Source organism: Pseudochaenichthys georgianus, chromosome 24 (genome assembly GCF_902827115.2).
Source record: "Pseudochaenichthys georgianus chromosome 24, fPseGeo1.2, whole genome shotgun sequence".
In the NCBI taxonomy this organism is placed as follows: domain Eukaryota; kingdom Metazoa; phylum Chordata; class Actinopteri; order Perciformes; family Channichthyidae; genus Pseudochaenichthys; species Pseudochaenichthys georgianus.
Genome location: NC_047526.1, coordinates 549868 through 571032, shown reverse-complemented (window position 1 = coordinate 571032; position 21165 = coordinate 549868).

Sequence of the window (21165 nt, the reverse complement as noted above, 5' to 3'; positions counted from 1 at the left end):
CCAACAGCAACAAAATATGTGATTTATATACAAACACTGCATTTGCACTTTTTCACAAAACGAAAACCACACCATTGGGAAAGCTTAATGTTTTGTTTAATACAAAAAAACAGGGAAAGGCTTGAAAAACACTGAGAGTTGAGACTCAGGGTGCAGGGTGAGGGTCTCAGTGCAGGTATTCAGGCTCCATTGAACCCCCCTCTGGTTCTTGTGCTGAAAGAGGGAGTAACAGGCAGGAGAAAGGGTTATACACACACAGCACACCTATTGGATGGGAAATGCCTTGGGGAGATAAGGTGTTTACTTATATAAAACAGTAGTATTAAACTTACCTTGTGTTTTCACTCTCACTTAAGTCCCTTTGCCATCAATCCAAAATCAGCTGAGCTGCAACATTATACAGACAGGTAATAATCAACATAATCACAAGGACACAATATGGCTCTGCTAAAAACACTCACTCTTACACGCACCAAAGTTATATTTATCTAATATTTAACTCCCTCCACCCCCGCATACAATCCCATTCAGAAGCCCCTCTTCTCTAATTCAACATGTTGGACGAAATGACATTAAGAGAACGGAATTTACAATTAAAAGGCTGTTCAACGTGTGTTGCTAACTTGCTTCGGTATCCTAGCTTAATCTGTTATCTGTAAACGTTCCCTACATCTACTAAAGTAGGGATAATCCACTGACATTCTTTAATACACATGTTCATTAGAATCAGATGTACTGATAATATCCGCAATATAAATCTTTAAACTTCTTCTTACCTTTAAAAGTCCGTCACGAACGGTCTATTATGCTGCAACTCTACAGCTCTGCTAGCCTTGGCGCTAACTTCCGGGGAACGATTGAGAGGCTCCACGATCCGCCATTGCTGTAAAAGTGGTCCATTGGAGTGAACGGAGATGTCGTAACTCTTCTATTATATGGCTCTGACCCCATCTAGTCACTCAGAAAGAATCAGGACATTCTGATGTAGAGTTTCAAAATAAAAGACCTTTGAATTCTCATATTTGAGCTATCATCACATCAACACAAAGGGATGATAGCTCATATATGAGACTTCAAAGGTCTTTTATTTTGAAACTGTACATCAGAATGTCCTGATTTGTATGTAAGGGCTAGTGGAGCAATAACTACTGGAATGCATGGGTGTAGTGCTGCCGGAGCGGCACTTCAGAAGCGACACTGTGCGACCAAAACTCTCTGAACTAGCAGCCAGGAAAGAGCAACAAACAACTTAGTAAGATACATAAAGAAAAATTACATCTGTTCACAGGTGGTGCTAGACTTTCCGCTGGATCTGAACATTTCCGTCAAAATCCATTATTACCCGTCGGTCTGTACAACGGGGGGGGGGGGGGGAAGATTCGGACTCGTGAACTGTAGCGTCGTGTTATGCATGCCCACTGCACCTCGCGGGAGCGCGCACAGCGTAGAGCAAAAACTCACAGAAGCATATTCGGTTTACAGTACTGTTTCACATGGGTGTTGATTTTGCGCTCAAAGTGAACCAGATTGATGCATTTAACTTCAACATTTAAACATAATTCACATTCGGCATTTACATACTAATTTAGTCTAGCAATTCAAATAATAGGTTCTAACTTCTAGCCCAAATTATATTGCACTTGGAGTTGGCATGCTACTGCAGATTAACCTAACTGTAGGAGCCAATTAACTGTGGGTATAAAGGTAGGAACCTATGTGTGTTGGGGAGAGGTTCCGCCGGAAGGTCCATACAGTTTTTGACCACACACGGAGAACACACACACACACACACACACACACACACACACACACACACACACACACACACACACACACACACACACACACACACACACACACACACACACACACACACACACACACACACACACACACACACACACACACACACACACACACACACACACACACACACACACACACACACACACACACACACACACACAAGGAGCACACACACACACACACACACGGGATTAAAAACAAAGCAACAGGTATTGTGTAAACCATAAACATCGTGTGGTGAATGATGGGAAGAAACCAGTAAAAAAGGGAAATAAATGGATTATTTCGAACTGGAAACTTTGTTTCTAACTTTTATTCGGCAGCAAACAAGGTGTGCGTCAATTACACCCACCAAGCGGATCCTCAGAGACTTAAAGCGTTGGCTTAGCCTCTACACATAGTCAAAAACTAGACTTTTTTGGAGTAACACAAGAGGAAATTTTTTCGTTGCGTTTATCGAACGCTGAGTCCTGAGGTTACGTACTGTAACCCAGCTTCTATGAGTATAGGCGCAGCCCTCTAAGGCTATCGCTATTGGGTAATCCCACTGCACGTGTGCAGCACTGACAGACTTAATCCACGCCCACCTATGACGTGTGCCCCACCTCCGGGCTCACTTCCGTATAAATAGGAAGAAGGCCCGTCCAACTGCTCCCACACAAACAGCTTTTCTTCAGCTATTCGCGGAGCCAGTGGGGCCCGAACCTTAGAGGGCTGCGCTTATACTCATAGAAGCTGGGTTACAGTACGTAACCTCAGTTCTATTTCGTATGAGGCTTCGCCCTCTAAGGCTATCGCTATTGGGTTAAGGGCGAAAAAGGATGTAGTCCACGCCCCACTGGTCCGTCCGTAACCAGAAGCACAAAAACCCATCTACTCAATTAATAACCCATGCGAAAAAGAAAGGAGCATCACAGTCCCTGAAAATATAGCATTATTCCAAATGAATATTCTCTTTAAGGGAATGAAGGTGAATACCCGTCGTTTAAAAAAAGTAGAGATAAACAAATCCCACTTGTTAAACCTATAAAAGAGGGGCAAAAGGGGCAGCTCTCTGAATGCCGATAGGCAGGAGAGAGGGCACGCCGTTTAGTCCCTGACATTACTCAATCTGACAGAACACTCAGTACTGAGTGTGTCAGAGAGGAATGGGAGACATCCCTCAAATAAAAACGTCATTCCTCCATGCAACGCCATAGAGGTTGAAATTCCTCTGGTGCTGTGCGCTTTGATGTTTTCTGGGGGATCCACCCCAGAGTAGAAATACGCCTGTGACACAGCCTCACACAGCCAGTGTGACAGCCGCTGTGCAGATAGAGGCTGCCCTATTGAGTGCTCTGTAATGCACAAACAGGCGCTGAGACTTGCGCAACGTGGCTGTGCGTGCAATATAACATGACAGTGCACGTACGGGACAGAGGAGATGAGATGTGGCTTCTTCCTCTGATGTGTGAGGAGGAGGGAAGAAGCCATCCAAAGTGATCCCTCTCGATCTAAAAGAGCTTGTGATCACCTTTGGCATAAAAACCAGGTTAGGGCGCAAAACAGCTGAGCTGCCATCTCCTTGGATCTGGAGACATGACGGAGCCACAGAGAGAGCAGACACATCACTCACCCTTTAGCTGATGTCAGAGCCAGGAGCAGAGCTACTTTGGCTGACAAGAACTTCAGGAGAACCTGATCTAAAGGTTCACATGGAGCTTTACTCAGTGCGCGTAACACTAAGCCAAAACCCCTTTGAGGCGCTAAAGCGCGTGACCCAGGTCTGAGTCTCTGTGCTCCCCGTAGAAAACGTTTTGTCAGAGGGTGACTAAACACCGTGCTGACCCCAATCTACGTGGCAAGATGAAATGGCAGCAGCATATGTTTCGACCGTGCTATAAGCCAATTCCTGTCCAGCAACAGCTGGAGGAACGACAGCACGAGGCAGGGGGGCCAACGGGGTCCAGGCTTCTCCCTACACACCACACGGAGCGCTGTCCATTTGGCTGTGCAGGATGTGTGTTCAGCAGCTGATCGAACACCTCCCTGGCGATTTATGTAGGCCGCCGCTGCTTTGTTGTCTGTTTGAATCAACACGTGTTGATTGTACAGCAACGGGACGAAGTGCTGGATTACTTTCCATACGGAGAGTAATCCAGCACGTTTATATGGAGAGACATGTGACCCGGCCACTGTCCCCCCACTGCCTGCGACATGCACGTTCCTCAGCCTGCGAGAGATGCGTCTGAACACTGCGGTGTGTGACGTCACTCTGCTCAGTGGCACCCCTACTGACGTGGAGATGTTTCCAGTGGGTCAAATCCAAACCCACGGAAGGAGGAATGTACACCATGCGTCTCCTCTGACGCACGGGGTCGATGCACAGGCGAATAAACCACCTGGAGTCTGCTCACTGTGAAGGAGCCCCAGGGGGATCACCACGTGACCAGCTGATATCATGTCTAACAGCTGCATCACGGAGAGGGCCGTCACCGCCCCGCGGGGTGTGACGCGCCGGAGGAGAGCTGTCACTTTCTCCCCTCTCCGCTGTGAGAGTCACGCTCTCATGCGGGCTGAGTTCAATTCCACTCCCAGTTAAAAAGATAACCTGGAGGGACGAGGACAGCTCTTCTTCCAGTTGATAATGAAACCCAGGTTTGACAGATGAGATACGAGCTGTATCGTCTGTAAGCCGCTTCCTCCCTTCCTGGAGCGAGCCAGCCACAGCCGGTCGTCCAGGTAAAATAACACTCATCCCCATTCTGAGTAGCTGCTCCCACCGTCCCCACCCACTTTGAAAAAGTGGGTGGAGCCTGAAATGAGAAACGCAGGAAATTGCTGTGTTTCGGGATGATGGTTACATGGAGGACTGCATTCTTCAGGACTATGGATGTGAACCAGTCTCCCTGGTGAACACTCCAGCACCTGTTTGATCGTCAGCATGGGAAAAGGCCATTCCCTTGTTGGACACTGACAGATCGAGGATGGGTCTCATTCCCCCCACCCCGTCTCCTTCGGGAACAGAAAATACCGGGAGTAAAAAACCCTGATTTTCTTCCCCATGAGGAACCCTGGAAAAAAGCTTCCTTTTAACCAGAGTTCCTGCCAAGAGGCATCCGCCTGCTCATCCATCTGTCCATCAGACACACGCGCCGCCACCCTGAGTACCATACAGTACTCTGATAGTCCCGGGTGTACATTCTCTGGATGTGCTGTGGTTGGTGGCAAACCACGCCAAAGCCCTCCACACGCTGCATTTCACACAGGCTCTCATTATGTCGCCGTTTAGGAGAAGACTCGTAAACTGCGCATTCACGCTCAACATCACTAAGGGATGAGCGGAGGTGTGTGCAGTGCTGTCCACACGAGGTGTAATAATGGCCCTCCGTGGGCTTATTACGACCGTGGGTAGGAGGTACGTCTGAGACAGAGGAAAAATCCGTGCTGCCTAAACCCAAAAGGTTTAAAGGTAGACGGATTGAATAGTACGCCCTGCTGTTTTATTAACCGATAAGTTAAAAAACCCAGCCGGCTTAGGCAGCGAGCCATGCTGCCAAGTAACCAATAGGCTATTGGCAGCCGGCTTAACCGGGGAGCCTTGCTGCATATTATATTCCATCTGTCCATTGAACACACGCGCCGCCACTCAGCGCGCCAACCTGCTCTGGATGTGCTGTGGTTGTCATGGTGACGAGCCACGCCAGAGCCCTCCAGACGCTGCACCTCACACAGGCTCTCATTATGTCCACTGTAACACATTTTCCTGTCAAACAACAGTAAAGCGCCGGCAGTCTCTTCACAGACGCCTGCACTTCACTGCCATACCACAGTACTCATACTGTGAAATGATCTTACAGCCTTTCTCATTAACAGTAAAATACCGGCAGCAGAGACGCCAGCAATACACTGAAATGATACAGTATTCATACTGTTGAACAATTTCAGTTTATTACTGTAAAAAATTAAATAATTCACAGAAACATTCTGGTTAGGGGGCTGCCAGTAGATTAGTGCCGAAAATCAGCTGAAAAATAACAGTAATTGCTTACAGTGTTAAACTGGACACCGAGGTGTGTTCACGCTCAACACCCCTAAGGGATGAGCGGAGCTGTGTGCAGTGCTGTCCTCACTGTAATAATGGCACTCGTGGGCTCATTACCGTGTGTAGGAGGTAGGTTTGGGACAGAGGAGAAAAACCGAGCTGCCTAAAAACCAATAGGTTTTAAAGACAGCCGATTTATGAAGCGAGCCATGCTGCCTATAACCGACAGGTTAGGGGCAGCCGGCTTACCCGGTGGGCCTTGCTGCTTATTATTATTCATCTGTCCATCGAACACACACGTCGCCATTCTGAGTAATATTCTGAGAGCGCGCGACATGCTCTGGATGTGCTGTGGTTGTCATGGTGACGAGCCACGTCAGAGCCCTCGCTGCCGTTGCCCGTGAAGCAACCCAAGAGGGGCCCGGACCGAAAAGCTGCGAGGGGGCCTCCACATGCTGCATCTCACACCGGCTCTCATCCTGTCTCTGTTTAGGAGAAGGCTCGTAAACTGGACATTGAGGCGCGTTCACGCTCAAACCTGCTGAGGGGATGAGCGGAGGTGTGTGCAGTGCTATTCACACAGTGCGTAATAACAGCCCTGGGCTCATTACGACTGTGTGTAGTAGGCACATCTGGGACAGAGGGAAAAAACCGTGCTGCCTGCTAGCCGACAGGTTAGGAGTATCAGGTTTAAACGTCAAGCCCTGCTGTCTAATAACCGCCCGGTTAAATACAGCTGGCTTGCGCCACGAGCCCTGCTGCCGCTGACTGACAGGTTACAGCCGGCTCTTGCACCTCCACACGCTGTATTGCACAGCAGCTCTCATCATGTCGCCGTTTAGGAGAAGGCTCGTAAACCGGACATTGAGGCGCGTTCACGCTCAAACCCGCTTGAGGAATGAAAGGTGTGTGGAGGCATATCTGTGACCTAGGAAACAAGCCCGTGCTGTCTAATCAACCGCCAGGTTTTAAAGACAGCCGGTTTGTGCCGCGAGCCCTGTTGCCTAATAACCGACAGGCTTATGTCATCCGGAGGAGAGCTCTCCTGAACCGGGGAACGGGGAGATCTCATTAGGCGGCTGCCTTTCCGATGATCTCCGGGAGTTCCTGGAGAATACCGCCTATACGGCAGAGCCTAGATGGCGGATAGTGTCAGCCCGGCAGCCGAACCTATAGGCTCGGCTGCCGGGCCGACACCGGGCCCCGCCCTGTCTCCCCCGTCCGGAGGAGAGGGAGGATGGGGCCGGGGGAACCACATGGTGATCCGTGATGGGAGGGGAAGGAGTCGCCTGACTGCTGCCCGCCACTCAGATCCAATAATCAAGGGCTTGGCCAATCATCCCCGGCCGCAGCCGCGAGAGCGTTCGCTCTCCGCTGTCTGTGGGCCAGAGGAAGACGAACACAATGAGTGCGCGACACCTGGGGATTGAGAGCCGCGTTTGCGTGCTCCAATCCCCGGCAGGACTCACCTGTATCGTCTGTGTCAAGCCGCTTCCTCCCTGGAGCGAGCCAGCCACAGCCGGTCGTAATTTATATGTCGGCTAACCCCGAGCCCCGCCCTGTCTCCCACGTCCGGAGGAGAGGGAGAATGGGGCCAGGGGGAATGTTTGCTTTCTAGTAAACAGCTCTGAAAAGAGCTTGTGCCTGCACAGTGCTTCTGCAACGGAGTGCTGAAGAAAAGTGGGAGCAGTTGGACGGGCCATCTTCCTATTTATACGGAAGTGAGGCCGGAGGTGGGGCCCACGTCATAGGTGGGCGTGGATTAAGTCTGTCAGTGCTGCACACGTGCAGTGGGATTACCCAATAGCGATAGCCTTAGAGGGCGAAGCCTCATACGAAATAGAACGGCTGCTCACCTTCTACCGGACGCCGAGAGGAGGAAAACAACACACTGGCTGCTCAGCTGTTATCAGCCACCTGGCGGCGAGAGGAGGACGGCTACAACTCGTTTGCTCATCTGCTGCACAGGAAGGCGACAGGAGCAACGCGCTGAATGGTGCCGGGAAGCTTTTCGCCGCTTGGCACGGAACTACTTTCATCTAAGGAGGTATGTGTAGCGCGCAACAACCGGTTTAAATGGCCATAGGAATTAAGTTGTGTGCACACGTAAGGGGTGTAATTCCAATGCATTGGTTGGGAAAGGGATGAACAATAAGCGCTTGCATTGTACTGATTGATTTGTGACAATCCGTTTGACTTTAAGACATTCAAATATGGAGGAGCGCGCTGCGGACATACCAGCAGCTGACAGCGCGTCAGATTACGCGCTGCCAGCAGCTGGCCAGCTGGAGAGCGTGGCCGGCTGTAGTGATGCAAAGCACTAAGCGGGTAGTTACACTCTCTGCCAAAGCACTTGCGGAAAACTTGAGCGGTTGCAAAATGGCAGAAAGGCGAAGCTAAATAAAGCTAGCAAATTAAGAACAAATATAAAAGATTTGATGTCAAGTGGTGAACATGCTAAGGTTCAAACCGCTCTTGATGGTTATATTGAATTGTGTGTTGAAGCCAGGTCTATGCATGACACTTTAATGGGTTTGTTGCCACATGATGAAAGGGAAAGACATGAAACATGGTTTAAAGCCAAAATGAAGTTCAAGGATGAATTTATTGTCAAAATCAAGGTGTGGGTTTGTGAAACCAAAGGTACTGGTGATAATAATGATGATATCAGTCCTGATGACAGTGTTTCTAATGTTGGTAAATGTTCAAACAAAAGTGACAGCAGTACAAAGTCAAGTACAACTTCATCTGCACAAATGATAGCAGCAGCAGCAGCAGCAGCAGCAGCAGCAGCAGCAGCAGCAGCAGCAGCAGCAGCAGCAGCAGCAGCAACACATCCTCACTCCCAGGTCGGCCTATGTTGACGTTATGTCAAGTCCCCTGCCGGCTTTTTCCAACGCAAGGGGGGGGGCCTTAGCGTCCATTTTCAACGCAAGGGGGGGGGCCTTAGCGTCCATTTTCAGCTTTCCGGGATGTCCATGTGCTTCTATGGACGCTCATGGAAGCACGGCATTCGTTTGTGTCGACTGCCCTTAAAGGCAATGTGAGCGTCCATTCTCATTGGATAGCGGAGAATTGTACACCCGGAAGTAAATATTCCCCTTACTGACGATTGATTTTACAGTGATATCTGCACTACTCATCGACTAAAAAACACCAGATTATCCTTGTTAATTACACAACATTGATTGGTTTAAATTGTGTGCAATGCTTTTGTATTTTTCCCCTTCGATTCGGAGAAACAAATCTTTTTTCGGAGTAAAGGATGGCAGAAGACACACTACCCAGAATCCCCAGCTATCATTTCTCCCTGCAGAAAAAGAAAACATGGCCGAACTTCGTTTTATTCTGGGTGTAAAATGCCTATTTTAAAGTTAGTTTGGCCATTAAAATGCGTTTTGATGTCATTTGATGCGAGAAATATGAGTTGTTATTTCAGATTATGTGTGCAGTGGATGTACATGATCTTTAGTTTGCTAGTTATTACGAAGATTACTTCAGGAAATTGCGTCCAACGTTTTCATTGTTACCAAGGTGGTTGCTAGGGACGCTGCTATCGATATTATTTCTGTTATGTTGTGTAACTGTTTAATGGTGTTATCTTTATTGCTACCCCCTTCCCCGTCAATGTATAGTGTTGGTCCACAGCGCAAACATATTAGTTTAACAAAATCCGCATCTAAAGATACGTTATTTCCCCCTGTGCAATTCCAGTCTCACATCTCACAGCACATCGTCATTAACAAATACCGGAAACAGACCGAAAACATTTAAAAAAAATAAAATAATACCTTATTCCGAGTGTGCTTGCTTTTCTCTTTGAAAGTCATCACATAACGGCATTGTAATACACGGTTCGGCTGCATTAAATATTACATATCTGCCGTAGTTCTGTATTTATAGCCCTGATGAGAAGACAAACATGAGGAACTGAAAACGTGACGTGGATCATAAATATATCAGCCATTAAACAACATCTTACATTTCTTTTCACACAATACGTCTCTTTGCCGTATCAACACTAATTCGGCTCACTTTTATATTTGATCCAATTGGTAGATAGGCTGTATTTACACCATAAAGGTGCACAGATGATATAAAGAGACACCTGGTGGTTAAAGCATGTTATTGAATTTCATTATTTTTATTATTAGATATTAATAGGATCCCTATAAAGTATATTCATTACTCGTTATTCTCTACTAATAGTTAATTAAAGACTGTATGTAATGACTATTTTGCACATCCCGTTCAAGATTTCAAGATGTTCTAAGGTTTATTGACATATCATATAGGCCTACACAACTATGGTGTAGTTCTGCACTGAATGAAAAACTTGGGTCGCAGGTTCCTCAACAGTGCATTACAAGACATCTATCAATATTTGTGCATACCTCCAGCAATGTTAACTATGTTGAAGCACTTATTTTAACTGATATTATACATAATGTATTATACTCTTATGATGTATGCAGATATTTCATCTCCGGCCTTGTCAGGTATTGAACAATCAATAAATAAAGAACACAGAATTGTTAAATATAAAACACAGAATTTGTGTGATTATACTAAATGATTTTCAAATAAACACCACTGCATATTTAACTGTTACACATGCTGATGTAACGCAAATGTTCCAACTTGGGATCAATAAAGTATATCTTATCTTAAGCTGATCGATGGCTACTGCCATATTTGCAAAATGTGCCTATGAACCTTGACAAGTGCATGTTTCAGGCTTATCAATTAATGTAATGTAATGTTATCACAGGGGTCACACACATAAGACCAGCTGTTAAATAAAGCTCTTCTGACCTTAGCTGGCGTGTGGGTATATATATTAATACTGCCCATTATGGGCACCAGCAATTTTCACCCATTTATTAATTATATGTTTTAAATGTGAGTGTTTCCTGTCCCCTAAACCTCCAGGGATGTACACAGTTTAATACTGGCAACTTCTTATTATGGGAAATACGAAAACGTCTTTTAAAACTACAACTCCCAGTAGAGACGTGCCATAGAGAACATGTTGCGAAACAGAATAGCCAGCATGTGTAGTTCTGGGGACGGGGTGGGGGAGGGGGACGACGCGGTGGACCCGTTCAAATCCAGTTTTGGACAGTCTGCCGTGGTTCCATCCCATTTCAAGTGCTGTTCGAGGCTCGGTAACCCTCGGAGCACACTCTCCAATCACAGAGCTTGAGGACTATCACGGGGTTTGTCAAACAGAGCACATGGTGTAGTCCAAACGATAGCTGGGGATTCTGGGTAGTGTAGTGTCTTCATTGCCTTTAAGGGCAGTTGACACAAACGAATGCCGTGCTTCCATGAGCGTCCATAGAAGCATATGGACATCCCGGAAAGCTGAAAATGGACGCTAAGGGCCCCCCCCTTGCGTTGAAAATGGACGCTAAGGCCCCCCCCCTTGCGTTGAAAATGGACGCTAAGGCCCCCCCCCTTGCGTTGGAAAAAGCCGGCAGGGGACTTGACATAACGTCAACATAGGCCGACCTGGGAGTGAGGATGTGTTGGCAGCAGCAGAAAGGCTGCACGTGTTGCTGGCATGGCAGGTTTACCTGAGAGGCATGCACTGGAGGAACAGCAGCTACAATTAAAGCGGAGAAAGGAACAGCTTGATTTGGAAACTGAGCTAGCTGTATCTACTGCTAGGCTAGCAGTTTTACAGGGTTCACATTCACGACGTTCCTCTCTTGCACCAACAAATGGAATGAACTCATACCTGGAAAAGGAACAAAGGAAACTGGCATCGTTAAACACACTTAATCCCCTGGCAAAGGCGTATGATTCCACATCATGGAAAACATCCTCCAGCAAAGCAACAAAGATGGACATGGAACCAAAGCAAGCTGAAAGGCAGTTTGCATGTAAGGAAGATGCTTATGTACAAAAGCAACATTATCTGGGAACATCACATGGGTTGATAACTGGTGAATCAACTGCATGGGAAAGTCAACAGGAAAATCACCATCAGCAAATCAATCGAATTCCACCTGAAGGTTTATTCACGATAATGCAAAAGCAAAATGAAATAACAGCTGCACTGGTTCACCAGCAACGTTTACCGTCTCTACCAGCAAGAGACATTCCTGTCTTTGATGGAGACCTGTTTCAGTACAAGGCTTTCATTAAAGCATTTGAACAAGGAGTGGAAAACAAAGCCAGCAAAGCTTGTACTATTTAGAACAGTTCACCAAAGGACAGGAACTGGTCCGTAGCTGCAGCACATGGCTCCAGAACGTGGCTACATTGTGGCAAAGGGTCTTTTGCAAGAACATTAGGAATGAGTCCAAGATCGCTGCTGCTTACATCGGAAAGGCTCGAGCTTGGCCAACAATAACAAAGGCAGAAGACATTAAAGCACTACAAGCCCAGTGTGAGAACGTTTTTAGAGAGTACTTGTCCATGGACAAGTGAGTTTGGCAATTGACTTGTCCGAATACATTTTTCACTTGTCCAGAATGGACAACAATTGGGGCCACTGGAATCTTCTTCTTCGTCATCGTATTTTACATTTTCCCACGGTATTTACGACACCGCTAACGTAAGTGAGCGGTGAGAATTTACTGCATCACACATAGGGTTGGGTATCGTTTGGATTTTAACGATTCCGGTTCTGCTTTTCGATTCCGGTTATTTTCGGTTCTCGATTCCGGATCTTTGAGAGGGTAAAAATAAGTCCCATGACAAACTGGGAGAAAAATATATTTATGAAAACATTAAGTAAAATCTGTATTCCTATTTACAAATCACTTCATACTGTTTAATTTCTTACGGTTATTGAATACAATAATCTCTGCATTGTTTAGTTAGTTCAAGTGGTGCAGTTTGAGAATGTACAACTGGCCCAGTGTCCTCTGATGTTACACTGCAGCCTGCCTGTGAGACAGAGTCCAACCACACATGTCCAACACATAGGACATAACCTAATAATAATAACACATTATATTTATAGCATATAGGCCTAGCGCTTTTCTACAACTCAAAGAGGCTTGCAGGCTTACACATGTCCTGCAACACACATGCAGCAGCTGCCCAGCTGCTCACTGTTTGTAAAGTAAAGAAATAGTATTTTCATTTCAATAATGTACTTTCTTTACCCTGCTTCATAAACAATACTGACATCCCTGTGCTGCTCCGAGTCTGGGGGTCCGGGGATGTGAGGACAGCGCGAGGACACAGACAGGGAGGCTGCTTCACTTCATAAAGGAAATGGCGGTCAATATTAACAACATAGGAGCTAACACGAGAGAAAGAACATAAGAAAGTTTGACAAAGATGAGGCTGTTAAACGGGCAGCGGATCCGTTGTGTGTAGAGAGAGAGAGAGAGAGAGAGAGAGAGAGAGAGATACGGAGCATAGAGAGAGAGAGAGAGAGAGATACGGAGCATAGAGAGAGCTGCGGGGCTCGGCCTCGCCTCCTGTCCTCACAACTCTTATTAATCCCGGGACCGGACAATTGTTATTTGTTGCTACTCAGAACCTAGTTTGAACCCGGCCACTGTGCTACACTTCCCGCCCCGCCCCCAGTACAGAAAGCGGCGAGATGCATTTCCTGAATCGACAAGCAGAACTGAAACTAACATTTCTAAACGAACAATGGCGGACACGGACAATTTGCGAATGAGTTCTGCCTTTTGTAAACTGAATGTATCTATATTTTGTCAATAAATCGGGGCGAAAAACGTCACTTGTCCGCCGGACAAGTCAATTGAAAGATCTACTTGTCCGATATTGTAAATAACACGTCCCGGACGGTGGGACGTGTGCTTTTTCGCACACTGAAGCCGATGCTTTATTTCTGCGTGGATGTGCTAATGTGATGGAAGAACTCCAGTACATGCAGGAGTTGGATATGCCCTCCAACATGAACATGGCTGTCTTCAAGTTTCCATACAAACTAAGGAATAATGGAGAAACAAAGCTCATAGCATCATGGAAGCCTCAGACAACAGAGCTCAGTTCATTGACTTGGTCAAATTCATTGAGAGGCATGTACGAGTCCTTTCTGATCCGACCTTTGGAGACATCGAGGATTCAGGACATAAATCAGTTGCTATAAAATCTTTCAACATGTTTCAGCCACAAGAACAGAATGAAAGGAAGTAGTTTAGCCGCTACAGTATTCCCAATGAGTGAGGTCGGAATGAAAACGACAAATAACCCGAAACCACAGGAGACAGTGGTGTGATCACAACACTCACGTTTGGGACGGATGTAAGCAGTTCAGCAAAAGGAAGCACAGAGACAACATTCAGTTTCTAAAGGAGAGAGGAATTTGCTTTGGATGCTTGTGTGTTGGACACATAAGCCGGGACTGTAAACGACGCTTGATCTGTGAGGTTTGTGAAAAGCAACATCCTACTGCGCTCCACATAAATACATCTAATCTGGAATTGGGACACACCGCTAAATCACAAGCCCCCCCTCAGACATGTGGACGTACAGGGGCCGGAAAGGATGGCTGCATTCTTTCAATTATTCCAGTGCAGGTCAAGTCCACAAAGGGAAGTGAGATTATACAGACCTATGCATGTTTATATCCTGGAAGCACAGCCACATTCTGCTCAGAAGATCTCATGCACAGATTAAACATCACAGGAAAAAGAACTCATTTTCTTTTGAAGACTATGGGACAGAAAAAGGTCGTTCCAGCTTACTCCTTATTTGGGATGGAGGTATCTGGTCTTGAGGAAAATAACTTTGATCCTCTTCCAGAAGTCCTCACACAGAAGCAAATGCCAGTAACCAAAGAAAACATTGCTACAGCCGCAGATGTGAAGAGGTGGAATCATTTGTCAAAAGTTCATATCAGCATATTCCCAGCATAAATGCCAATGTTGACATGTTGATTGGAAGCTTGGGAAATTGTCAACAGTTGTGGAAATGGCCCATACGCTATAAGAACAGTGTTGGGATGGGCCATCAATGGTCCTTTACATGGAGGCAGCGATGTTGACATGGAGCTTTCTTCTGTTGTGGTGAATAGGATTTCTATTTCCAAATTGGAGCTCATGCTGAGCAGTCAGTATAATCATGACTTTACTGAAAAGCCCTCAGAGGAAAAAGAGAAGTCAAGGGAAGACCAACAATGTATGGAAATCATGAATACATCTGCAACACTACAGCCTGAAGTTGCCCCTTAAGACACCTGACGTCCTTCTTCCAAACAACGTTGCAGTGGCAAAGCAAAGGCTACTTGGATTGAGGAAAAGATTTGTGAGTAACCCAATGTTGCATAAGGAATATGCCAGCTTTCTGAATGGAGTGATTGAAAGGGTTATGCTGAACAGGTACCAACACAGCAGCACTGTGGCAGTGGAACATTATGGTGCATCCCACACCACAGTGTTTACCATCCACGAAAAGGCTCTCTCCGAGTGGTGTTTGATTGTGGTGCCACATTTAAAGGAACATCATTCAACGATGTACTTTATCAAGGTCCCAACCTCACCAGTTCACTGCTTGCAGTTCTCACTCGTTTCAGGCAGGAACCTGTGGCATTCATGGGCGACATACGGGCGATGTTTCACCAGGTCAAAGTCACAGAAGAAGACCGAGATGTCCTTCGTTTCCTCTGGTGGCCAGAGGGAGACTTCACCAGAGAGACCAGGAACACAGACTGACGGTGCATCTGTTTGGGGCTGTCTCTTCTCCCAGGTGAGCTAGCTATGCGCTAAGGAAAACTGCTGACGACAACAAGTCTGACTTTTCTGCTGAGACTGTTGAAGCAGTTAAGCGAAATGTCTATGTGGACGACTGTTTGATGGGTTTGGGCTCAGAGAAGGCAGCAATACAAATGGTTGAAGATCTTAATGCTCTCTGTCAAAGAGGAGGTTTTGTGCTGGAAAAATGGATCAGCAATAGTCGGGCAGTTTTGCAGACAATCTCGGAAGAGCAGAAGGCTGAAGAGCTAAAGGACCTGGATCCGGGTAGAGACAATCTTCCTCTTGAGAGAGCTTTGGGACTACTCTGGTGCGTCGAGTCAGATTCCTTTCAATTCAAGATGGAAGTGAAACAGCAGGCTCTAACCAGACGTGGCATGCTATCCACAACAAGCTCGGTGTATGATCCTTTGGGTATGTTGGCACCAGTCACTTTGCCAGCCAAGATAATGCAACACGAGCTTAGCAGGAGAAGCTGTGGATGGGATGATGCCATGCCACCAGATATCGTACACCAGTGGAGACGGTGGTTGGAGGACATTAAGTTGTTGGCATCACTCAAAGTGGACAGGTGTATGAAGCCAAAGGACTTCGGTGAACCCATACACTCTCAACTACATCACTTTGCTGATGCCAGTGAACATGGCTACGGGACTGTAACTTACATCAGGCTACTGAACTGAAAGGCGATGTTCATGTTGCTTTCCTATTGGGAAAGGCTAGAGTTACACCCATACAAATGGTGACCATTCCACGACTGGAACTAACAGCTGCTGTTCTGGCTGCCAGAGTGGATATGATGTTAGAATCAGAGCGGCAACTTCATTTGGATGAGTCTGTGTTTTGGACAGACGGTACTTCAGTTCTGAAGTACATTAACAACGAGGTCAAGCGTTTCCACACATTTGTGGCAAATAGGATCACAACCATATTGGAGGTTTTTCCTGACAAAGGAGGACTGGTGCGCTCTGTCAAGCTACAGACCAAGACCAACATTATTGTGCGACCTATTACTAAACTGTTTAGTACAGGAAGTGTAGGATGTCTATGTATTAAATATGATTTTTACATTTGGCTCCTTAATTGTTTTAATTGATACCTGTACTATCAATTAGGGGCTGGTGTGTAGGAGCCAATTAACTGTGGGTATAAAGGTAGGAACCTGTGTGTGTTGGGGAGACGTTCCGCCGGAAGGCCCATACACTTTTTGACCACACACGGAGAACACACACAAGGAGCACACACGCACGGGATTAAAAACAAAGCAACAGGTATTGTGTAAACCATAAACATTGTGTGGTGAATGATGGGAGGAAACCAGTAAAAAAGGGAAATAAATGGATTATTTCGAACTGGAAACTTTGTTTCTAACTTTTATTCGGCAGCAAACAAGGTGTGCGTCAATTACACCCACCAAGCGGATCCTGAGGCTCAAAGCGTTGGCTTAGCCTCTACACTAACCATGTCTGTTATTCACAGGTGTCCTGGGAACGAACACATTGACCTTGCTGGCAGCAGGGCAACCTCTTCTTACAGGTGGCAAGTAATCAGCATCTTTTTTTCTTTTATCAAGTTTGAAGTTTTAGCACATTGTAATCTTAAGAACTGCTTGACTTTGCTTGATTTACATCAGTAACTTACTAAAACATAGAGGTGCATATAGGCTATGTTATGGTGGTTGCCATAACATATAATAATTAGGGCTGTCAAGTTAATAACGCGGTAACGCAAAAAAAAATTAACGCCACTAATTATTTTAACGCGATTAACGCATGTGTATGTTTTTCCTGGGCCGCCCCGTAGTTTCAGAGCGCATCGAGTTTAAAATACCATCTACAAGCTGATGCTGACAGCCCCGCTCCTGCTGCCCGCTTGCAGCAGACCACACTTCCACGCTCACCGGCAGGCACCGACTGGCCATCGGGAGGACCGGGAGGGTGTGTGTAATGTGGCCCGAGCGAGCGAGAGAGAGACCTTACGTGCATTGTTGTTGTTAGCATCTGGTGCTAGCTAGCTGCGCTAACGGATATAAGGAGCTGTTTAAATGAAAACAGAGGAGCGCTCTATCCACACAACTGCGCCGAGCACTTGACTTGATGCAGGAAGCCAGACAGTGGGACATTCAAATGTCTTTAAAAGTACCTACCAGAATCTGCCCATGTACCCCAGAGGTTTCTACATGCACCTGAGGTTCCTGCATTAGGGGCAGAGAGTACACCTGTCCACTAGGGGCAGAGTGAGTCCTCCAGGATATCACTCACTCACTCACTCACTCACTCACTCACTCACTCACTCACTCACTCACTCACTGGCCGTTTCGCAATGTCGAGTAAACCTGCTGCAGAGCCACTATTTCAAATGTTCAAGTATACTACGTCATGGAGTGGCGCCGAAGGACGGTTTAAATGCATGTTAAATGCCCAGCATTCGGCGCCACTCGATGACGTAGTATACTTGAACATTTGAAATAGTGGCTCTGCAGCAGGTGTACTCGACATTGAGAAACGGCCACTCACTCTCTCTCTCTCTTACTCACTCACTCACTTTGTGCAGGTGGAGTAAGAAAGAGCTCATACAGTCTGGATGTATCTTTGTATTTGAGTATGTACTGTGATGAGCCGGACAATTGGCTTGTAGGGTAATTTGCTCTCTGTTAGGAATGTTTTTGAGTTATGTCTAATGTTTTCAGACATTTGCTATTTTAAGGAAAATGTCTGAAACCCTTTGAATGACATTTTTGATACCATTTGTGAGGTTCTGTTTTATAATGTGTATAATGTGTTTTAATCAGTCAATGTTAGAGAGACAATGTTAACTTCTCATTTTGTTCTAATAAAGGTTTTTATCAGCACAATTGTCTTTCTGTGACTTAATGGTTCTGTTAGACTACATTTAGTGTTATCAGCATATTATAATTATGTGACACAATTCCATGCAATTGGATTAAATAGAACCAACATGGTAAACACATATTCGTTAAGCTAAAGTAAAATATGTCAACCTGAAGTATTACTTTTACATTGGATGAATGAGATAAACATGTGTTGGGTTAACAACAGTGAATCATGTATTATGTACATATTTAAATTAGAGTAACATAATTTTGTCACGTAATTAAATCATGTTGGTTTAACAAATCATTTTTTTGAGTGTGGTAATCGATTGTTATTATGATGGATTTGATATTAATGAGGCGGCAGTTAGCAGCTAGCGGCTAGCTAGTCATTATGCTAATGTCCACATCAATCGTTATGTACTTATATTACGCTGTAACAGGATCTAGTGATATCCAAGCAACAGAGCTTCATTTAGCATGAAATTATTGCACTGTATGTATATATATATATATATACTTATAATAAGTAATATTAACTTTATTTAATACAACCTTTACGGTACAAGATGTAATCATACAGCCCATGTAGTATGATAATGAATTACAGCAAACATGTGCAATACATCCATGATTACAGCTCCGTGGGCAGTGAGACGATATGGGTCCGTTCTTATTGTGCATCCATGGGTAAAGAGAAACGCAACTCACATTGGTTTCTCAAACAGCATCTCTGTAAACTACGTGTATTCACTGAATTTCACTCTCTGCCTTTAACGGCTCGTTGTAGCTCCAATAGCTCCAGCCACCACCCTTCCTGTGAGCACAGTGTGCTCTGATTGGTCGGGACACGTAACATGAACGTGCCGGGCGGCACGGTCCCGTGGGTTAGATGCGCGTTCATAATGCAGAAGGAAATAACTCTCAGAATAACGTTATTAGCACATTTTTAACTTGAGGAACGAATGTTTTTAATAAGGGCTATACAAGTGTTCATACTGGGTAGTTTATTTAGTTTAAAAAAAATTATCCAACGAGTTACAGACCACTCTTTCCCCATGTAAGTCAATGGGAAAAAGTGTTTCCGGGACCAGCAACCTAACGGAAGTGTAGTACCGCCGTTTGGCCAGCACGAATATTTTCATCTGAGTCTGGCGCACTTCCTGGGGGCTTGGTTCAGCACTACATGCGTTTATCTTTACCATGGATGTATAATAAGAACTGGATACAGCGTGGGAGGCGGGGCCTCATTCATTCCTATGAGAGTTGCTCATTGGCGCATGATGATAAAATGGCCCAACTTTTGAGAGAGCGAAACGTCACAGATTACCCAGCATGCCTGAGAAGTACCCGTATGTGCGCTCATAGCGCATGCGCAACTTTAACGAAAATGCTCGTTCACATCAAGCACGTCAATTTGCGTACACGTAACAGCATGACAGCATGGTAATGATTTGTTATTATGATGGATTTGATATTAACGAGGCGGCAGTTAGCAGCTAGCGGCTAGCTAGTCATTATGCTAATGTGCACATCAGTCGTTATGTACTTAATAATAGGGCTGTCAATAGATTAAAACGAATTAATCGCACAAATTTCTGTAATTAATTGCGATTAATCTATCAATAAATTAATTGCATTTTTCTACTTAAGACTGAAGCTTATAATGAATATTTAGTTATGTAAAATCATCAAATTAATGTAGAATTAACACAGAGAAAGTATATTTAAATTCAAAGACCATTTGAATGGCTTAAGGTGCACATATGCTCAGTGCAAATACAAAAAATAATTCAGAACATTGAACATGTTTCACTCCATAGACATTGACTTAGTCCTTCTTTACGTTCAGCCAGTTCCTGAGGCAGAGCAGTTTGTTGACGTTATGAGAAGCTCGCTTCTTGTGCACGGTGTGGCCTGAGAGTGAGAACAACCTCTCACAAGGCACTGTGGGTGCAGGGGTCGACAGGTACTTGCCTGGCATGTGCTCCCTCTCTCTTTGACCACCATTGTAGTGGACACCCCTCTATGTCCATTGTTGGCTCTGCTTTGTAGCGATCAGACAATGCTCTATGGACTCTTCCTCGTCATCGGTATCTGAATCAGAAGAACACGGCCAGATGGACATCCTCCTCCTCTTCTTTGGTGACGGCTCCTCTGTTGTCTCAGCAGCTGGTTGTTGTGCACGTGTCTCTCTCATCATCAGGTGCGTACTGAAGCCCACACCGCACTCCTTTCATCTTGTGTAAGGCACTTAAGGTCTTTAACCCTAGGGTCAAGGGCAGTAGTGATCTTCAGCCATGAGAGGTTGGTGCTATCCTTCCCTTGAGCTAGGTCTGTGGTAAAGGCCTTCTACCTCAGAACATAAACTGGATCATCGGCTGAGGGCTCCATAACTCTGAACAAGTGGCGTAAGGCTGGCAAGACCACTGCACAGGAGACACACTGCTCTCCCCCAGCAGGGCAGTCACATATCTGCAATGGAAAGCACAAGGTGTTAAACATTTCAGTACACACACACACACACACACACACACACACACACACACACACACACACACACACACACACACACACACACACACACACACACACACACACACACACACACACACACACACACACACACACACACACACACACACACACACACACACACACACACACACACACACACACACACACACACACACAGGTGAAAGAGAGAGGGAGGGAGAGAAAACGGTACACATAGAAATAAATAACTTACCTGCAAGGTTCAATAGTTCCTCCAGCTTTTGCAGTTTGGCAAGCTCCGGGTCAGTCACCATGGCAAC